The following is a 21,953-nucleotide window of genomic DNA, read 5'->3' on the forward strand; positions in this document are numbered from 1 at the left end:
CCCCAGAAGGGAAGGACCCTACTTTCTTGTCCTCAGAGTTGACATTCAAATAAAATGTCACCAGAGCACAGGCTCCTAGGAATAACATTTTCCTGCATGATTTGTTTTCCACATTTTAGAGAATTTTCTAGTTTGGCCAATTACTTCTCAAAACAAAGCAAAATCCTCTTCTCTCTCCAAGTTCTCTTGGTAGAATTTCTAAAAATGGAAAATTAAGAGTTTAAAGATGGGCCCAGCCCAAACAAAAGATATAAAACAATCTTCCCAGAATGTGACTCTTTTCAAATTCTTTATCATGAATCAATTTTGTTAATTTCCAGAGAGAACCTTCCAAATCCCAGCAGACATCAAGTACATAATGGATGATTAAGGAAGAATGGTGGTATTCACAAAACACCACACGGAAAGTAACGGAGCCTCCGACATTAAATGGCTTCTTCTTACAGGGGAATCCTTCTTCTTACAGGGGAATCCTTCTTCTTACAGGGGAATCCTGAACTGTATTCTCAGGTTGGAATACACTTGATTTTCATCTTCAGTTTTATTTTAAATAGTTTTGTGGCTCCATATACAGCTTTCCTGTCATTCACGGAGATCCTAAGAGGACTCAACTATAAACAATGCCCCTAGAATAAGGTCAAACCTTTCAATCAACTCAATATTTATTCTAAATATCTATAAGAAATCACCTGCCACAGTTATTTTGACAGTATTATTAAGAAAACATCAGTTTTTCCAAGAAAATATTTGTAACTACAATTTGCTTTTTGCCACCTTGGGTTTTTTTCCTTTTAATTTTAGAAAAACAAACTTAAAATTCAGCTTCATGGAATTGTCTTATTACTAACACTATGTGAGTCTCTGAAGTGTGCATAACCAGAAAAAAAAGAAACAACCCAAAGAAGTGTCCATAAAACATAAATTCATGAGCTACAAATCTGCCTGTAAAAATAGCTATCTATATACAGGTTTTTTTCCCCATTATTTTGATGATAGTGTGAAACCAGCAACCACCATCTATTATTCATCTGGGATAAATTAGCACTTGAAATTATTCAGGTTCTTCAAATCAGAAGTCCTACGTGGTAAATACTTGGGTCATTGTACAGGAGATGTTTCTCCACTACAGAACTGTAGACCGTATTCTTAAACATGGATTAAAAATGACTCTCAGAAACTTTGAATGACAAGGCAGATGCTCCTTGGTTCAGATGGATTGGGACAAAGTGGAGAATTGCTGGGGTCTCAGAATCTCTGCAAGCTGGCAATAGGGAGGGGATGACATCATTCCATGGCCTCAGACTGGGCCTTGAGCTGGCTGTCATCACCTCTATTTCCTGCCATGGTCCCCTGAGCAAGTTCACTGTGGACCACTCTTCCCTTTTGGCTATGCTTTTTCCTTGGCCCCCGATCCCCAAGTTCTGCTTTTCAGTATTGGTCTGGCGCCTGGAAACACTGAGCTTGGATGAAACCTCCCTGAGACCCTTCTTGGGGCCTAAATTATTCTTTTGCCTGTTGTCACTGAGCTGTTCCCTTTATTGTGCTGAATTACGTAGCACCTGGAGTTGTGCTGATAATTGTCACCAATGCTAGGACAGGTCTGTGGTCATGGCTGTTGAGGCTGCATTCCAGGAACAGCATCCCCTGCAGGCCTGGGTGGGAGTGTCTCAGAAGTCTCTGAAAATCTGCAAGGGGCTTCCTTAAACATAACTGATTCCAATAAACCCTCAAGAATCTGGAAGGATGAGGCCGGGGGATGTTAATTTCTTTCTACAGCACCAGGATAGCAGGAATTTTTATAAAAAGGAATGGATAGGGCTGTCAGATACTATAAAGAACATAGAAGAGAAGGAAAGGCAGACACACACACGTACACGCACACACACACACAACACACCAGCGGTTGCATTTGCTCCAGGAAACTCTCCAGCACATTCTGGATTGAATTCTTTTCTCTGCGCTCTCTCCATGGTAAACCTCAACTGCAGACCTTGCCTAGTCTAGATACAACCTGGACAGCAAGTGCCCTTCTAGAAACAGGTTGGATATTCCTGAACATGGGCCATAATGTGGAGGAAGGTGGCATGTTCTGAGCCACACTCCCCAGCCCTGCTTTCTGGTCAGCATTGATAAAAGCCCTTTTTTAAGGCCTGCCCTGTTCCTCTGGGCCTGGAAGCAAGAATGTTTATAGACACCCTGGTGAGAGAGGGCTGTTTGATGAATGCAGGAGATTGTGGCAAAGTGTCAGAGCTTGGAAAACGAGGCAAGGACATGAGGTATTAACATTGTCAATGATCTCTTGACGGGAAAACAGATACCGTGCTCACCCTCAGATTTAAATAGACGTCAAGTGCATTAATGACAAGAGGGCCGACTTCAAACAAAGGGGCTGTGTGGTGGGGAGCGGAACAAGTCTCTGGGTTGGCAATAACCTGATCTGAAAAGACAGCGTCAGGGCTCGAGACAGGCCCAGGATTGTGTGTGGTGACAGAAAACAGAGATGCTGACAGAGATACCAAAGCCATATTATGCCAAGGATACTCTAACGCTGTCTGCCCTGCTAACGAAAGCTGACATCACTCCCTAGCACTTGGGGTCTTCTTCGCCTGCTCCTGCAGAACGTTTCTCCCCAGACATCATTACAAAACTCGCTGCCGCGGCCAAGTTCCTGGCAGCCCTGTTCTGTCAGAGCGCCGGGGTCACGAGGCCCGAGGATGACCTCAGTCAATCTAAATTTGGGCTCTGCAGGAGGACCACACTCATCCCCCCCCACCCCCGACGCCGATATCCTGGCTACTTGAGGTGATCAGAGCGCCAACGTGTGAGGAACTGTCATCTTGAATAAAATCCGGAAAGGGAAGGCACTCAAGTCTGCGGGCTCCTCCAGGAAGGCGCGGGGACAGCCTGGCAGCCGACAATGAAATCCAGCTGCCGCTGCTGTTTCCCTGGGGAGACAGGTGGTCCGGCTAGCGACAGTTAAAATCGGATGAGATGTTTGCACTTGCACCGCCTACGATTGCTTAAATTAACCAAGTGCCTCCACTGAGATGCCTACCCGAGCTCACAGCTCAGAAGGGATTACCCCCACGCAAATGGGACTTTTGTATTTAATAAATAAATAAGTAAATAACATTAACAAGGGAGGAAAAAAACCCCGCCCAGTCCCATGTGTGGCCATAAGACTTCACTTAAACTCATAGGAGCTGCTCATAAATGAAGGCACGTGGTGACTGGGGGTTTCTCTCTTCTGCTCTCCCCCTGGCCTTCCTCCTTCCAACACGGCCACTGCCATAAACTGAGAAAATTTACAGAGGAAACAGTTTGCTGGCAAAGAACATTTTGACGGGGAGGCGCTCCGAGGCTGGAATTCGGGAACCTGCGGGCGGTGACTCGGTAGGCGGTGGTTTCCGTGTACATCTGCAATGCATTCCCTTGTTTGTGTCTCCCTGGACTCTACACATCTTGGGACTAGAAGGGGAACAACACATTTAATGGCGTATGTAGTGTTTTTAATTAAAATATCTGGCATTGCCCATCATAAACGAAGCAGGCTTGCCGTGCATCAGGCTGACATGTTGCTGTCTGTGGGGGGTTTCTTTTGGGGGGCCCTGGAAAAATGACAGTGCCCTGTCCCCTCGGGAATCCTCTCCTGCCAAATGAGGCCCCTAATTTTGCTTAAGTAGCCGGCTCTGCCATTGCCGTAAGTTCTTAAAACTATAGTTATGGAAAAAAATGTACTGGGAAGAATCTGTTTTAAAGCGGTCCTTTTTCTTTTAGATGTTTCCCGTCACTGGAATGAGTGTTCTACTTATGCAGGTTAAGTTATGACCTTGGGGCTGCCTGCGGGGCTGGGAATCAGCCTCTTTTCTTGGATGCACCACTGTGACGGTGGCAGGGATGGTATTAAGGAAAACCCTGAGTGTCCTGGGAAGGACGTCTTTGCACTGCCATGCAGCGTCCAGCAAACACTTCAGGACTCCCTGACCTTCTGGATGGCCTCGCCCTACCATCTATTTAGTAAGGGGAGGGGGAGAAAGACCTGTATTTAAATCCAGCTCTACCCCTAACAGTTAAGTGACCATGTGCACATACCTTTCCCTCACTGGGCTGGTTTCCCCATTGGTAAAATGAGGGCAAGGGGCCACGTATCCCAGATTTCCACCTTAGTTCCGAAATAGATGATTTAGCATTTCTGAATGTTTCCCTTATGAAGATAAGGATGCCAGGTACCATAGTGCCTGATGTAGGAGGCAGAGCCAGTGGTCAGTTAATCAAAATTTGATTTGGACCAAGGCAGCTCTTGAAACACATCCAGTCCATTTTCCCATTACATAGAGAAGGGGAGCTCTGCTGGACCTCAAAATCCCCAAGGAAAGAATTTCCACTAACTTTCTTGCAACCTGTATTTCATACCCAGAGCTGGGAAGTGCTTACCACTAATTAGCCTATATCTCCCTAGCTTTGACATAAGCTCTAGTCTTCTAACTCCATATTCAACAGAACTAAAGACTAAATAGCAGAGTAAGTGGTCTACCATTCATATTTTAGCTGTGAAAGAATAATCATCTTTACTCATACAAATGCGAAAACTTATCTGATGATGGAGTATGGGTTGGACCAATAAATTCATATTTGTAAAACAGAAAAAGTAAAATATCGATTTTATTGTCACTATTAATGTTAGTTTCAGTAATCGTTTTAGACGCTACTATCACAAAGGTTTGTAAGTGTAACTGTGCAATGACAAACAGATTTTAATCTGTTTGTGATCACTAGCACCTTCCAGCTAGTGCTACAAAACAGGCAAGGGGCAGCGGGCTCCTCATGGAGCTCCTGTTCTCCAATCTGTATGAGGCAAGCAAGGAACTAGCCTCTTCACGGCCTCTGAAGAGTGCTCACAGTGTTGTGAAGAAGTGGGTGGGCGCAGAGACGGAAAGAGTATTCAGAGAGTCTTCCTGTCTATTATGGAAGGTTCCACGTGACATCATACATACCATGAACATGTCACCTCTACAATAATCCCTCCTCCCCAATTTCTAATACCCGGTGGTTGAAACAGTGCTTAGTACCAAGGAGGTGTTCAATAAATATTTGGATACATTAATTAATACCATTAAATACCCCAATTTAGACAGAATCCATAAAGTAAGGAATTTCAATTGTTAAACACTCATATTTTAACCTCTGTTAAGACGACAGGCATCTGAAATTTTTAAAAACTATACCCCGTTTAAATGCTTGCCTTACTACAGAAGAGGGCAAAGTAACAGAAGGCAACAGCCTCAGTTCCTCAACACTGGTGTTGTTTTTATGCTCAACACTTTCCTCCCACAAAAACAAAGCAATCACGACGTCTGGTGGGAAAGAAAGCGGTGGACTGAACGTTATCATCCAGGCTTAAGAGCTGTAAACATCATACAGGAGAAAGGACATTCCCCAGAAAGCACATTCCTCGGACTTTGTTATGTGCGGGTCCTGAGTAAACTGGGAACTGGGAAGGAATAAACACCCATGTTTTATGATCTTGAGAAGTGGCTGGAGCAATACCCTGAGGTCAGCCTGTGTGATGGAGTATCAGCTCTGCTGTGGACATCGCACAGGATTTAGCAGAGCCTGCAGAATTACAGGCTCCCAGGACAATGTCCTCCTTCAGCATAAGCTACTTCAACACTAAGGCAAAATGAAGAGAGATTTTAAAATGGTCTTAAGGGAAGGGGTTGCTTAGGAGCAGTTTCGGGGAAAGGACAAAGTCCATCCTCCACGGGGGTGGGGAGGGGCATATTTTCCTTTCATCTGCAGACACATCTGGGAAGCCTTAGGTTGGAAATGAAACAGGGAGAGGCTCTCCGCCTGACCCACGGAAGGGTATAGAAGACAAAGAAAGTGGGACTTCCTCCCAAACTAGCTGAGCATGATTTCAGGCAAGCATCTCAGCTTATAATCTGCAGCTTAGCTTGGAATGCGGTGCCGTGGTCATGCAATGCTTTCTAAACCCCAAAACGTCTATAAGGGCACCTGCTGTCTTCTCCGTTGACTGGTGGGCACACCGTCCTTGCTAAGTACTGCAGTGACCACGTCAAATAACACTGCTCTAGGGAGGTTGCCTAGTCTCTCAAATGAGCTCACTCTTTTGAGCTCTTCTCCTTTATTATACAAAACAACCCCAGGTGGGGTATTCTCACCCTGCTCTGCTGACTGACCCTGATATTTTGCAATGGTGGACATTTGAATTCTGCCATTTTGACCCCCAGGATGGTTTGGCTTCAGGCTTATGAATATAACACATAAATCAGCCTGGTACTTTTGCTTTCAGAAAGCATTATTTATTCAGAACTAATTAGAAATTAGTTACTACTTTCTGTAGAAATAGTTACTACTACATTTCACAAATTTAATTCCTTAATTTTTAAATTCAAAGTTAAACCATATTCTATTTTGAACATTTTCATTTCTCTTTTATTGAATTTATTTTCAATGGGATCAATTCTTTTCCATGTGATTTTTTACATTAGGGTGAAAATCCTCCATCAGCTTTTGGCGAATATCAAATTTTACCGGTTCTACCTTCTAAATCTCTTTAAGTCGTTTATTTTCACAAGGTTACATTTCCTTGAGTAAAATTTTGCAGATCTAAATTGTGACAGGAAGACTTGAGTCCTCTGCTGAAATTTAGACAACACATTTTACTGTGTGTCATTTTAGTTCACTTCAATTTTATTTTGTTTTCATTATTTCTACAAAGGCTAATTCCTTCCCGTGAATTTGTGCAGTTTTCAATACACTGACAAGATATAAATCTTTGGTCACTTTTTCATCCATAATAAATTGTATGATGTGCAGGTTTAGTTGCTGTCAGTTTATTATAGATTAAAGTAAATGGTGGTTTCTATTTATTTGTAGCACAAAGAGTACGCAGGACAAATGTAAACATTCTGGATGCAGGAGAGGAAATAAATTGTGGGGTTATGATACGATGCTTTTTACCAAGCACCATTCAAAAAACAGAGTAGAAGCTACCTAATCAAAGGTTTGGATATCCTGGAAGAAAGCTGACACAAATGTAGGCACCGTATCCCTTTGAGAAAAGGACATGGGGCCCCATTGTTCGGCCCCCTCCAGTGAGGCTCGACGTAAGGTTAAACTTTCCACTGAGAGAGAACAGATTATACAGCCTCCTTAGACAAACGCTGGGCCTTGTCAAGTCTCACTGACGTGTTTGTAAGGAAGAAAAAAGCAGAGGAAGGAAACCAGTCAGTGGGGAAAGTATACTGGCAAAATCTCTACTGAAGGTGAGAGGAATGCAAGGCCGAGAAGCCCATCTCCCAGCCCAGGGAGGCTGCAGGAACGGTCACGTGAGTGGCAGACAAGTTGTCATGTGACAAGCCAGAGCCTGTGGAAAATGCACTCCGGACTCCCAGGGCAGGTGAAATGAGGCTTGCCCTTTTAGAAGAAGAGAAGGAGGGAGGAGAGGATTAAAAAAAAAAAAAAAAAAATATGCAGGGCCAGTTTCTCCCTCACATAACCCGTTAGTGGGAAATGTGAAATCAGGTGCAAGTCCGAGAGATAACTGCACCTTTGAGCGGATCCCTAGTAACCAGATCTGCTGTCCCAGTGTGAGTCCTTGGTCTCTGTGCTCCAGTTGCACATGCTGTGGCCCTACCCAGACTTGACCAGGCCATTCAATGTCCTCTCCACATCGAGGAAATATTAAGCTGACAGATTTAAAAGTTATCTGGCAGCGGATGTTTCCATGATGTGAATCCTGGAAAGGAAACAGAGTCAACGTGCTTTTCCTCAGATGTCAATGCTTTTAAAATTATTTTGTACTGGAGGTCGTTTGGGTAGGCCAGACGGATGGGAAAGAATTCCAGGTCTGAGGGTGGGCTCCCTGGCTCCTGGTTTTGAACATCGGTAATATGATTGGCTCTTACCTCAACACATGCTATATTTCAATCAAGGAGGAACATGTAAATATCAGCGGTCAAACACCACAGTAAATATTTCCATGCTCCAACAACATCCCTCCTCCAAAAAACCAAACCAAACCGAAACGAAAACAAGAAAAACAACCAACAACCCACCACTACTAAATCTTCTTAGCAATCCAGATTTTGGGTTTTATTCTCAGGTTACATTTTTTTGTGCCAGTTAAGAACGAAGCCAGAAACAGTCTTCACTCTGACTTCCCAAACAATGATTTACTTTTACACTCCTATGACACTTTATTATTTTGCTGTACTTCCTAGTAAGCTTGAACACAGAAGAGGAAAATTTTCTTTGAAAGTATTTCTTTAAATGTATTGAAGAATTCTCCCTGGGACAGAATTTAAAGATCTTCATTTTCGTTAAGGAGGAAGAGGAGATTCTAAGTGGCTTCCCCAAAGTCACAGTACCTGACCAGACACTATACAACTACAATGCTATCTTTCTTGCTTGCTTGTGGGATCGTAGTTCCCCAGCCAGGGATTGAACTGTGCCCCCTGCAGCGGAAGCGTGGAGTCCTAACCACGGGACCATGAGGGAAGTCCCAGCAATACTACCTTTCTAGTCCAAATCCCTCTGAATTATAGGACATTGCCCTTAGGACAGGAGAATGTCAAAGATCCACAACCTGACTTAGGCTGACTCCTACCTACTTTTCCAACGGGGGAAACGAATCTTCAAAGCCATGTGGTGTGACTGTGTTCCCCTCTCCCACCTCCCTATTCTAAGTGGGGTTTAATGGATCTGAGATGGGCTGGATTCCAAAGTGCACACCAAGATGGCATGCAAATGAGTTCAGATTCATGAGGTTCCCTCGGCGCTGCTCAAAGATGGACGTCCCACAAACCAGGCTGTCAGTCAAAATGGACAGTGGTCAAGTGGTACAGCTTCATTTTTATTTCTTGGTTTTTGACCAAGGAACTCAGAAATTTTTCAGACAGGAGAGAAAAAAGAAAACAATTTCCCCCTTTCACCACCTCTGCCATTCCCACCATTATCTCCACGTTCATCTTTGCCACCTTTCAAGTGAGGTTGGGAGCACGGCCACTAGAGGGCAGCATGAATTTAGGAAAAACAGCTGCTTTAAAAAAAATAAATAAATAAACGATGGCAACGATTCAGAGAGGGCCATTCAAGTCACACTGTGCTTTCGGTCACCAGTTATAGGTTCTGCGATGATCAATATGTCATGATTGCTCAATCTGTGCTGAAGGCTTTCTGGGAATGGGGCTCCCAGACCCCCCCCCCGACTCCCCCCCCCCACCCACCCCTGCTTTTTGGATGCCTCTGATCTCGATTTCAGGGACTAATTTTCTTTACTATCAATTGCTCTAATTAATCTTCTGGGCTCAGGAGTTGGGGAAATTTGCATATCACCTGCATAAGTGTAAAGAAGCACGCAAAGATAAACAGAGATAGCTTCCCACATTTCTTAGAAAAAGATTTTTATCAGGCAAGTCCAAAAGGAAACATGCCACTCAAGGGCATGGAGTTACTAATCATCATTTGATAGTGAAAAAAGTGAAAAACATAAGAATTACATAAAACCTGGATCAAGAAAACATACAAAAAGCGTACGTACTCTACCCAAGCAAACCCTGGCTGCCTCCTACCCACAGCTGTTGTCGTCCCTCTCAGAGTATATGCCCAGGTTAATCAGAAAAGAGAGGTAGATAAATTAGGAGCTTGGGATTACCACACACACACACCACTCTATATAAAATATATAACTAACAAGGACCTACTGAATAGTACAGGGAACTCTCCTCAATGTTCTGTAATAACCCATATGGGGAAAGAATCTGAAAAAGAATAGATATATGGAGGTGTATAACTGATTCACTTTGTTGTACACCTGAAACTAACACAGCATTGTAAATCAACTATACTCCAATAAAAATTAAGAAGAAAAGAAAGAAAAGAGAGGTAGAAACTACTCAAATAAAAATAAAATCATAACTCCAGCTTCTGTTTGATCATCATGTGGTCCCTATCACTGGTCTCTGGCCCATGGGCTAGTGATTATTTTCACGTCTAGAACAACAAATGACCACCTCCCTTCAGGAGAAAAAAAGGTATTCGTGGGTTTCCAGGGATTTCAAACATATTATTTTTGAAACAGCAATAAAGGTTATGACAATCTTGGGAATGGCATTTTAAATGAGAATTTGTAGAATTCAAATAAATGAGTGGACTCCATCAGAGAAGGGAGTAAACAAAAATTGGATCTACTGGCCTAGAGGAAAGTGGAGTCCAGGTGTGACTCTCCGTGTCAGCCGAGAACCCGCTCCAGTGGTCAGTGAAGCAAATATAAAATGGCTCTCACACTTTCTTCCTGTCGACTTTCCTAATACAACAGTCATGAGATTGACTAGCCAGGTGGGAAATGTTGGGTTCCAGTTAATTAATTAAATTATCTCATTAATTCGTGGTTCAGTAGAAACCTTTTCTGAGTTTTCTCTCACACATGAAACACTATACAAAAGCAAATTCAATTTTACTGTCTTACTAGGTATCTCATGGTGACCACCCATGAGGATTTCTTTTTTTTTTTTTTAACATCTTTATTGAAGTATAATTGCTTTACATTGTTGTGTTAGTTTCTGCTGTATAACAAAGTGAATCAGCTATACGTATACATATATCCCCATATCCCCTCCCTCTTGCCTCTCCCTCCCACCCTCCCTAGCCCACCCCTCTAGGTGGTCACAAAGCACCGAGCTGATCTCCCTGTGCTATGTGGCTGCTTCCCCCTAGCTATCTATTTTACATTTGGTAGTGTATATATGTCAATGCCACTCTGTGAGGATTTCTTTGAGGATTTATAGTGAGGATGATACAGTTCAGAGGTTTCACTAGGGTGGGAAGACTGCTCATTGAACATTTCTCAAGGTCTTAAGACCACTTTTTTATAGGGGCTCCCCAAGGGCAGAAATGCCGGCTTTTCACCCATGCTTCATGAGATAGTCAATAGATCGCTTGTTATTGTAGAAGAGATGAAAGGATCTCGGAATACTTCTTCTGAACCCCAGAGTTTGCTACACATTCCTGTACATTGACAGGTGGAGGAATTGCATGGCTTGTCCCCAGGACAGCGATTTTCCAACTTTCCCCTGCACCGGGGTCACCTGGAAGGCTTGTTAAAACAGAGATTGCTAAGCCCCACCCCAAAGTCTCTGGTTTAGGGGGTCCGAGTTGGGGCCAAGAATTGGCATTTTTGTTGGTTCCCAGGTGGTAGTGATGCTGCAGATTAGGGGGCCACACTTTAAGAAACAATGTTCTAGGACAACCTAAAAGGGCCCCACACTTTAAGAAACAATGTTCTAGGATGACCTAAAAGGGCCCCCTTTTCCCTTTTTAAAAAGTGAAACTCTTGACATCAGTTTTTCTTCTTGTAGAATCAACACCACTCAAATTCAGAGATAAAAATCCGGTTGACTGAGATTCCTAGCGTATCGAGTTTTAGTAAATGGAGGTTTTACTGTCTTCCTAACAGCAGCCTGAAAACAAACCATACCTAAAATAATAATAATAATAATAATAGATTGCTCCAGCTCTCTAATAGAAAACAAAAAACATGAAAGTTTAAATTTAAGTGATGTACAGATTACATTAACAGAAGAAAAGAAGAAAAGAGTTTTTTGGATAAGTAGATTGGAACTGAACCTACAAACCATAATTTATGAAGTCTAAGAAAAAAAACTTGCAGAAAACATTTCTCAGAAAGTCTTTAGCCTCCCTCTAAAATGACAGAATCTTATATGAACAAATGTGAGCAGCGGGGGTCCTCCTGCAGAGTTTGAATGGGAATTTTGGCTTTGCTCTCAAGCAGAAATTTGCTTTTGGGTTTCAGGTCTGTTCCTATTAGAAAGCTCACATCAAAAGGGGAGAAAACATCCACAGTTCTGTCTGGTTCTTCAGGCTAAAATTTCTCAAGAGAGTCATTGAAAATAAAGACAAGTTGCTTTTTTTTCTTTTTTTCATTCTTCAAGCTGCAAAAAAGAACCTCTCAAATAAAATTAAGCAGACCCAGTAACAACTGGGTTTGTCATAATTCAAACTCTGCAAGAATTGAGGACAAGACCTTCCTTCTTAGGCCCATTAGTCCAGCCTCCATCTGCCCTTCATTAGACTCCAAACAAACTTTTCCTGTACTGATATTACTATAATCTTTCCTAATTCCAGGACACTTTAAATTGCTTTCTCCAAAAGGAAAACGAAGAGAATCTGCTGATATATGATCTAACAGAAAGAAGTCTGCATTACAAAAAAATAACTAAAAGTATGTCATTGCAGGGAGCACAGCATAATTCTTGGGCACTAGCAATTCTCACTGCAAAATGCCAAAAGATTTTTCATTACTTCCTGATCTTCAACTCCCCAACCTCTAACCTGCTTTGGACAAAAAGCATATATATATATATATATATATATGCTAACGCCAAAGAAAAAAACTATAGGTTAAGTAAGAATTAATAGCAGAAAGCAGTTTATACGAGCAACGTGAACCTCTTGTACATTTTTTTTTTCTTGCCAAAATAAAGACAAAGTAAACAATAGAAGAGCATATTATAAGGGTCTTCATTAGGGTCAGGCTCATTAAAACTTAATGAAGGCACCAGAGTCTCTCCAGCAATATTAAGAGGGGTATACTTTTTGCCTATCGATGGAATGGCCTGGGTCAGAGAGACATTGCTGACAGTGGGTGGTACCAGGTGTTATCTGTCTCTGGAACATACTACTTTGATGGCTTGGAATATTACCCCTTTTATTTGGCTGGCTTGAGTTTGTCAGGATTCACCCTGCGGTGAGTTAACATGCCTCCATATTGAAAAAAAAATTGCCCGTGGGCCAATGTGAGCCTCCCACCTAATAGAATACATCTGGCTCTGACAGTTTGATGCCCAGCTCTGAGCCACATTCGGCCACACAAATTAACATCGTAGACATTGCCCATGCTGAGCAGGAAGTAATAACCTGCTACCTGCTACTTGGCCAAAATCTCATAATAAGCCATTACGGTAATTGAGGGCCCAGACTCCGCGGATATTAGACTCCCCAAGCGCCAGTCGTTAGTTCAGCAAAAGAAAGACTCCGAATGGAGGCGGGGGTGGCCGACGGAGGAGTAACTGTGCTTTGGACCATAGTGTAAATTCCGTCTGCAGGCTACAACGTGGCTCTAGGAGATTCGTGAGCTGTCTCTCTTCTGCCCCGAAGCCCACGTGACCTCTCCTGTGGGGCTCAGGACCCCAGGAAGATGATGTAATTCTTGGTAGTCCTCCAACAATGCTATACAATTAAAATTTGGTTTAAATGAGTATTGGGGATAGCCACACAGGGAAGAAGAGGGCAAAAGAAGTCAGAACGCTCCACGAGTTAGAAGTGTAGAATTGGGGATGGGGAGAGGGGAAGGGGGACTCCACCCTTCTCCCTAGAAGATAGGGGCTGTCTAGAGTCACTGCACATATATGAGCTTCCATCCTTCTGCAGATGGCCAAGCCAACTTCCTTTCCCCATAAGGCCTGCCCTCTCAGTCTCTGTACAGGATTGGGCAGCTATGGATGAAGTGGTGTGGGCTTGGGAGAGAGGAAGAGGGAAGGAGTCCAATGGATCAATCAGTCATGCAGCTGATCAGTCAACCTGATTTTTGGTACCATGAGGATGGCTCTGGATTGTAGTTACCATGACAACTTTCAATAAATGTTTCTTGGTAAGAGCTACATAGGGCTGGGGAGAAGAGTAACTGAAAATATAATGAATGGTTTCCAGAAATCCCTTCTTATCCTTGTACATACAAATCCCCCCTACACACACACACACAAACACACACACACACCGGTAACAACCAAATCCACCAATCATGGGAGCAAGTTTATGCAAGGTTTTACCTAATGTACAGCAAAACTCCTGAGTGCCATGTCTTCTCCAGAAACCACTGGAAGCCTCGTTAATAAACCTTCCTGGGCATCCAAAGTTTCCATTTCGTCCTACTCCAGGTCTCAATAAAAGGCTGCCTGGCCTTGGAATTTTGAAAGAATTGGTATTTGGGGGAAAATAAGCACTATGGTGGGGGAAAGACGTATTGCTGAGGGTGAGGATGTCTGTGAGAGTCAAGTCCTCCTTCTAAACATCCTGAGACCATCTTCCTGTCTTAGCCATGCCAGCCTCATTATCCCTCTGCACCCAGAGGGTTAAGTACAGGCTGGAGCCTAGAAAATGGTTTCTGTTGGTACAAGTGAGGCCTTCTCTATAACTAGATCCTTCAGGAAAAAACAAATTAATCAACAGCGAGCTGAAGTGGGTTTAATGATTGCATTCTGCATACAATCAGCTTTTCCCTTTTCAAGGGCCATCAATATGTCAAGGGAAGACTTATCTGAAGGATATACCTCTTAACATCAAGGTTATCTATTCTCCACAAGGCTCCCACTCCTTCCTGGGCTGATACTCCACGCTGCCTGTGTCTAACATTTTCATCAACTCTGCAATCAATCAAGGTAATAATGTTGTGCAAAAAATCAATTAACAACGCAATTAAACTTTCCTTATTATCTCAAAGGGCTGAAATAATACCTAAAGGGAAGATAGACTCACTGAACGCAGACATCCATAATCCAATGTGAAAGTGAATTATGAGATTGGACAGATGCAGGCATGTCCTGGTGCTGTTATTTTCCAGGGGTTATATCTCATCGTGGCAGTGTATCAGTCAGCCCCAATCCCAGACCCTAAAATTCCAAATTACTTTTAAGAAATATATGATGTGCAATATCCATTTCATATCCTCTTTTAAAGATAACCCCCTCCCCTCCAAAAAACTGAACGGCCATATTATTCAAAGACAAAATGATCTTTCAACAAGAACATAAAATATAAAAGCTATAATAACATTTATATCTGTATAGCACACATCTCTGTAAATGCAGGTCATCTATTACACATAATCTGCAGCGCCTAAGAGGCTCAGGATGTGGCACAACATTTAAAATCCAAACGCTTAAATGTGCAAACTCCTATGGGATGGCTGTGGCTTCTTCCCCCCAGAGGAGGTCTCACCCACGCTTGCCTATACACACACACACGTACACACACCCAGGGAGAAGCATCGGGAACAACGGAAGTATTACTCCTTTAAAATGAGAATGACTATATTATTCAGCAATTACACTCAACTTGCCCTGAAACACTGTCCTTAGGAATTGAGCATTTATAGTACATAAAAAAGAGATGACTATTAACCTTTTGCTGCAGTGACGACTGTGAGATGCTTGAAATTTCACACTGAAATGAGATACAAAGTAGAAGAGGAAGGGGTTCCCTGACATTTACAGAGCTCATTTTAAGCTGTTCAGGACCCACATGAGACGGTCCGGCACCAAGAGAAGGCGGCCTAGAGATAGAAGGGGAAACAACCAGAGGAGGAAAGGTTCATTAAACAAACATCAAAGCAAAAGCCAGCAAACAATATATAATAGAACGGATAGACAACAAGGTCCTACTGTATAGCATGGGGAACTATATTCAATAGCCTATGATAAACCATAATGGAAAAGAATATATAAAAAGGAATGTGTGTGTGTGTACATATGTGTGTGTGTGTATATATATATATATATATATAACTGAATCACTTCGCTGTAGAGCAGTAATTAACATAACATTGTAAATCAACTATACTTCAATTAAAAAAAAAAAAAAAAAAGCCAGCAAACAAAAGTGCCGATTCAAGATTAACAACATTTGAATATTCTCTTGCCTCCCGGAAGTAAAAGATGACAACACTCACAGAATAAGTATAAACAAATACCAAATGTGAACACCCAACAAAAATCATGTCCCTCCGCTAGTCCTTCTCCATCATGGCACCAGAGGCTTCTCTCTGGCAGAGTTTCAGGATCTTGCAGCTTACAGAAAAGCGTAGGAGATGCCTGGAAATTCACGTGAGCCAGGTGAACTGATCTAGAAAGGTACAATTCCAAATTTGGGCCTCAGAGCGTTAGCCGAATCAGGATAAGAGAGGATTTCCCTGTGTTTCAAACATGTTGCTACACGAGCTCTAGGTTTTGGTAACTGACAGCTATTCCCCTAGCAGCGTGGGTTTCCACATATACCACCTGGAGTTATGCAGGTATTGCTGTTTTAAAATACCATTGCTCAACAACGAATTCCTTTTTTGCAAGTTACTCACTTGTAACAAGGATCTTAAGCCAACTTCCCCCCATTTTCAGCTCAGCAAGGAGGCAGGACAGAGCCCCAAGTGCAGATTTCAAATGAACAGTAAAACAAGACAAATAAACACAAATGCTCATCCTGTAATTTCTTAAAAAGTAAGGAAGCAATTCATGATGTACTTTTTGGTACAGAATTTCAACAGAGAAGTTGAACAGGTTAGTGGATCCTGCCATTTCTCTCCTAACCTTAAGGAACATAATTAATATGTTTTCATTTTCAATGACTATATTGTGTGTGTGTCAACTGGAACTGCTCCTGCTGTGTATTTGATTCCACTGACGATGGGGTGGGTCAGATTTTAAATGATGTGTGAGCACTTCTGTTCTTTCCGTGCTCTGGTTTATGTGTTATTCATGACTCGCATTACAGACATGGCTGATACACAGATGTAAATGTTATTAAATCTTTTGTATTTTAGAGGCTTTGTGAAAGGCTTCTTTGTTTTCAAATAATTCTCTTAACCGCCAAAAATAACCAGAAGTACATGACAATGTCTTGGGAATTTTCTTTCCACTGAATTTTCTGATGAAGAGATTTTCTCCCCTCTACTGCTACTTTTTTTTCATCAAAATAAAAATGTGTGGATAAATTGGCAGATGGAAGGGTTACATCTTTATAGTAACCAGTCAAGAACCAATTCACGTGTGTGTATGCACAAGTGTGTGTTTCGTGTGCATGAGAGTTACATGTGGGCACATGGTACTTGTATATGTACTGCTGTATGTGTGCCCTGTGTGTCTTGCTGTGAATTGTGTTATACATGTTGTGTGGGTCCTTTTTTTGTGTGTGTATCTCCTACACAAGTGTGGTGTGTGTGCACATGGTGTGTGTGCACATGGTGTGTGTGTTGGTGTGAATATGTTGACACCATTATGCCAAGTCAGAACTCGAGGCCACCCAATTCTTGATTACCTGCCAAAGGTGCAGTCACCTTACTGCATTTTGGTCTCTGACATAATTTTTAGTCTGTTTTCATTTTGCTCCAGCCTCTTCACATTTCCTGGGATTTCAACAGAAACGTGGCAGAGGATAAACCTCTTCATACAGAGGGCACGTAGTCTGTGTCTCTTACTGGCTCACTTTTCTTTATTGATTTTAAAGTGAAACAATGCTCTGAGGCTGAACAATGCACCTCCACAAATACAGCTGACTTGACCGAAGGAGGTCAGGAAAGATGGAGATATAGTATATGTCAGTCCTGAGATCAGCAGCCCAACTTCAATGGGCTCAAAGAGGAGAGATGGCTCAGGCCATCCTCAGGGCAGTGGGGGTCTCTGATTCCTCAAGTATCCCTCTGGAAGCACAAGAAAGGGCATATCAACTCTGGGAAGTGTGGTGGGGTCCAAAGGTCAGGTTCTAGTTCCTGGGTTGTAGTAACTGTCCTGCACAACGTGTCAGTTTCTGGGCCTCAGTTTCTTAGCATCTGGAGAAAACGCTCTCTAACGGCTACTTCTGTCCCAATGAATATAATGCCTATTTTCATCTAAGCAGGTTTTCTATGCTATGCATAGCTCACATAGTTGACACAGCAATATAGACCTTTTTTACATGCCCCTCTCTTTGTTTCCTTGGTTTGTCTCCTTCCCTCCTAGAATATTCATGATCCCCATACACCCTCTTGCCTTTCTTGGGATTTTAATTCCAGAATCAAAATATAACTGTCCTCTCTTAGAAGCCTGTCCACATCTTTTTTTACACCTTTTCTAAGAAACAACTAGTTCTCTGATCAACTAATTCACATTAGGATGGTAATCGTTGACAATGAAATACAGCTTCTTCACTTCAGATAAAATATTTTACTTAAAAAAAAATAGACACGTTAAAAAATAGACCAACTGAATAAATCTCTAATGGAATTTCAGGCAACATAGGTAAGTGGGAAAGCCCTACTATGTGCCAGCACAATCAATGAAACCCAAAATAAAGAAGAAAAGGAGAGATTCTTTCTACATGTGAGCAACTAACAGGCCACAAAGGGAGACAACTTGTCAGATAAAGATAATTCCAATAAAATTTGCCATAATAATGTTATCTACAAAATGTTAAACAAACAACAAGAACAAAAAGATGTCATGAGGTGAGTGAGCAGAGGCATTAAAAAAGGGGCATTTTCTCTGTATTTCTCTTTTTAGTCATGTTAAGTCACAAATATAATATTTGTTACAAGTTAAACAATACAGAAGGTATATTTAAAAACAATAATTACCTCTTTCAAGATTTCCATGAACATTGGATGGAGATATACTGCTGGAGAGATATAGGTATAGATACAAGTGCAGAATATTCAGCTAAGTGAAAATGTAAGGAGTAAAAAAAATGTGCATAAACTTAGTTATTTTTGAGTAACAAAGAAGTAAAATAAGATTAAAAACTAAACAAAAATGTTCATATGTGTTTCGCAAAAAGAAACACAGAAAGGGTAATGCGTAAACCATAGACTACTAAGAATGATATATGTGGTGGATGGGTAAAAGTAGGGGGGAGGGTATTGGGATGGGACCTCTCTGGATATATCTCTCTTTATATTCATATATTTTGCATATTTAAAAATAAAATTAAAAAAAAGGACGGAAAAAACAAATCCTAAAACTGGATACAAACAGAAAAAAATGAACCTAACCATATACCAAATTGATAATATAATGACACAGGAAAAGAAATTAATTTTGGAACACTGTACTTCAACTACACACCTGAGTGAGATGTATCCTGAGAACACCACCACCAACAACAAAAACTGCAAAGAAGTCTTGAGCTTTACTTAGCAGGCTTATTGTTGTTAGTGGTATTGTTGTTACAATTCTCAAATTATTTTATATATATTGTAGGATAGAGGAAATGTGCAAATATATTGAAATGGATGGAAGTCAACAGTTTTCACTGTGAGAGAAGGGAGACCAAACAAAGAATGAGAGAAGATGTAGTAGAGAGCATAATGGTCCTCAAGATGTCCACATGCTAATCCCCAGAACCTGTGAATATGATACCTTACACGGCAAAAGGGACTTTGCAGAGGTGACTACGGATACAGACCCAGGATGCAGACGTTCTGTTCTTTCTGGGTGGGTGCAATCTAATCACATGAGTCCTTAAAAGGGAGAAACTTGAAAGGCTGTGGTCAGAGAGGGAGATGTAACTATGGAAGAATGACCAGAGAGACGCAACACCACTGGCTTTGAAGGTGGGAGGAGGAAGAGGAGGAGGGGGGAGGGGGGAGGAGGAGGAGGAGGAGGAGGAGAAGAGGATGAAGACAAAGACAAAGACGAAGATGAAGAAGGTGACTCTAAGAATTTAAATTGGAGGGATCTATAAGAAATCATAATTAAAAATTATACATGTATAAATATGTGTGTACACACATTTGTGGAGGACATCTAGCACCTGGATACTGGTTTCCAGAAAATATTTTCCACCAAAAATAATCAGGGTTTCTTGAAGAAATGGCTAATTCACGTTGTGGGCAGGAAATGTACAAGTGAGCCCGGAACATCTTGTTCCAGAAAGCAGGGAAAGAACACAGTCAGTGGCTTGAAGAGGATGTCTCTGGCCCAGTTTGGCACTATTTGAATGTCAAAGAGAGTAATGACAGTAATTAACTTGCCACATTGAATTAAAAAGAATTTAAATCCAGAATGATACTTAAACACATAAACAAGTAAGTACAACAGACGAGAGCAAGCTCTTATTTAAAGAACATAAGCTATTTAATGTAGAAAGAATGACAAAATTAGAAAAATCACCATACTCCAATGTAGTAATTCAGGCAAGTATTATCAATGGATGCTACAACTACTGGGTGAAAGTTTTTTTGAGGAAGAAAATATTCACGCAGCCTCAGATCACCACTGTTTAGGTTACTTATTAATTATAAAGGGGAACATACACCTTTACATGACATCAATATGGAGATAACCATGTTAACTAATGATCAATCTTAGCATTTACTACAAAAGAGATCATTAATATCATGTGCCTCTCGACCTGATGAAATATTTCCAACATCACCTATACTTGCCAAAATGTTAAACCCGAACCAAATTATGGGGGTGCAATCAGAAAAATCTAGAATGCAGGACATTCTACAACGAAGCTGACCAAGGCTTTTAAAAAAACTAAATGTCATGAAAACCAGGAAGTGTGGGAGGTATGTTCTAGATCATTGATTCTTCAGTTTCAGAATCGCCTTCTCAGAACTAGCCGGAGTGCTTGCTGCAACACAGATTGCTGGGGCTGCCCCCAGAGTTTCTCATCTCTCATTTAGTCTGGATGGGGCTCCAGTATTTTCATTTTTGACAAGTTTCCTAGTGAACTTGATGCTGCTGATCTGGGAGTTTACCCTTGAGCAGGGGTCCCCAACCCCAGGGCTGACGGACCAGTACAGGTCTGTGGCCTGTTAGGAATCGGGCCGCACAGCAGGAGGTGAGCGGCGGGTGAGAGAGCAAAGCTTCATCGGCCGCTCCCCATCGCTCGCATTACCGCCTGAACCATCCCCCGACCCCACCCCGCCGCCCCGCCCCCATCTGTGGAGAAACTGTCTTCCACAAAACCGGTCCCTGGTGCCAAAAAGGCTGGGGACTGCTGCAAGAAGCACTGCACTATATTAAAAAAAAAAAAGACTTAATAACCAAACGCAAACTTGGATTGGATATTAGATTAACACAGAAGGAGTTATTAGAGACACCACTGGAAACACTGAGGAAATTTAACCACGGACTGTATTAGGTAATGGTTTTGAATTCGTGTTAATTTTCGTAGCATTTTTGTTATTTTGTAAGAAAAGGTTCTTATTTTAGGAGATGCATGCTGAAGTATTTAGGGATGAAGTATGACGATGTCTGTGATTTACATAAATGTCTCTATACACTTGCAGACTCATAGATATACATATAGAGAAACAAACGTGGTGAAATATTAACAATAAGTTTAGGAAAAGAATATATATATGTATGTTGAACGTACTAGTCTTTTGACTTTTTTGTAGGTTTGAAAATGTTCACAGTCATCATTTTGGAGGAAAAGGCTTGTTTATCTCGGCATATGATATCTGTAATCATACAGTAATGACCACATGAATAATTTTCAAATCTGTGCTAACTTTCTTTGCCTGCTCCTCTCCTGATTCCGTTAGGTGACCTATTTAAGCATCTCAAGCTAGCATTGATTGAGACCCTTTCAGGCCAATGTGTGTTTTCCACAAATAGCACTCTGTTGTTCAAAACAAAATACCTGAGAGTGAAACATCATCAGTCCCTCCCGCTCCAATCCCATCACTCTGTGTTTTCCTCTTTGTGTGTATACACACACACACAGTCCACATATACAACCCATCCTTCTTTCATTCCTTCCTTCCATCTTTCCTTCACAAAAATGTATAAGGTCTGTGTTTAATTTGCATTACAACATGCCTGACTAATAAAGGTATTTATTTAATCCGTTACTGAGTCATGCCTTCTTCCATTACACAATTATTTACCGAGACCCTACTATGTGCCAGTTAGTGTTCTCATAGATGGTGATACAGTGATGGATAAAGTCTCAGCTCATGGACACTACAACCCAGTGGTGGAAGAAAGGCAATAAGCAAATAGACAAAAGTTAAAAATAAATAACTAATAATTTTAGATATAAATATAACAAAGGTGGTAAACCTATAATAAAGGTAGTAAAAGAGTAAAAGGACAGAACTAAGAAACAGAATACCTTGGTGCTAGCTCTGTATTCCAGGCTTGAGAAATTTG

The 21,953-nt window shown here is 41.6% G+C and overlaps 1 protein-coding gene across 1 annotated transcript in view; it reads right to left on the reverse strand.

The window, feature by feature from the left end:
- LRMDA (leucine rich melanocyte differentiation associated) overlaps positions 1–21,953 on the reverse strand; it is a 1,296,919-nt gene that overhangs the window by 192,101 nt on the left and 1,082,865 nt on the right. The gene's annotated exons all lie outside the window — the stretch shown is intronic.

The sequence above is a fragment of the Eubalaena glacialis genome, chromosome 1 (assembly GCF_028564815.1).
Source record: "Eubalaena glacialis isolate mEubGla1 chromosome 1, mEubGla1.1.hap2.+ XY, whole genome shotgun sequence".
Classification (NCBI taxonomy): domain Eukaryota; kingdom Metazoa; phylum Chordata; class Mammalia; order Artiodactyla; family Balaenidae; genus Eubalaena; species Eubalaena glacialis.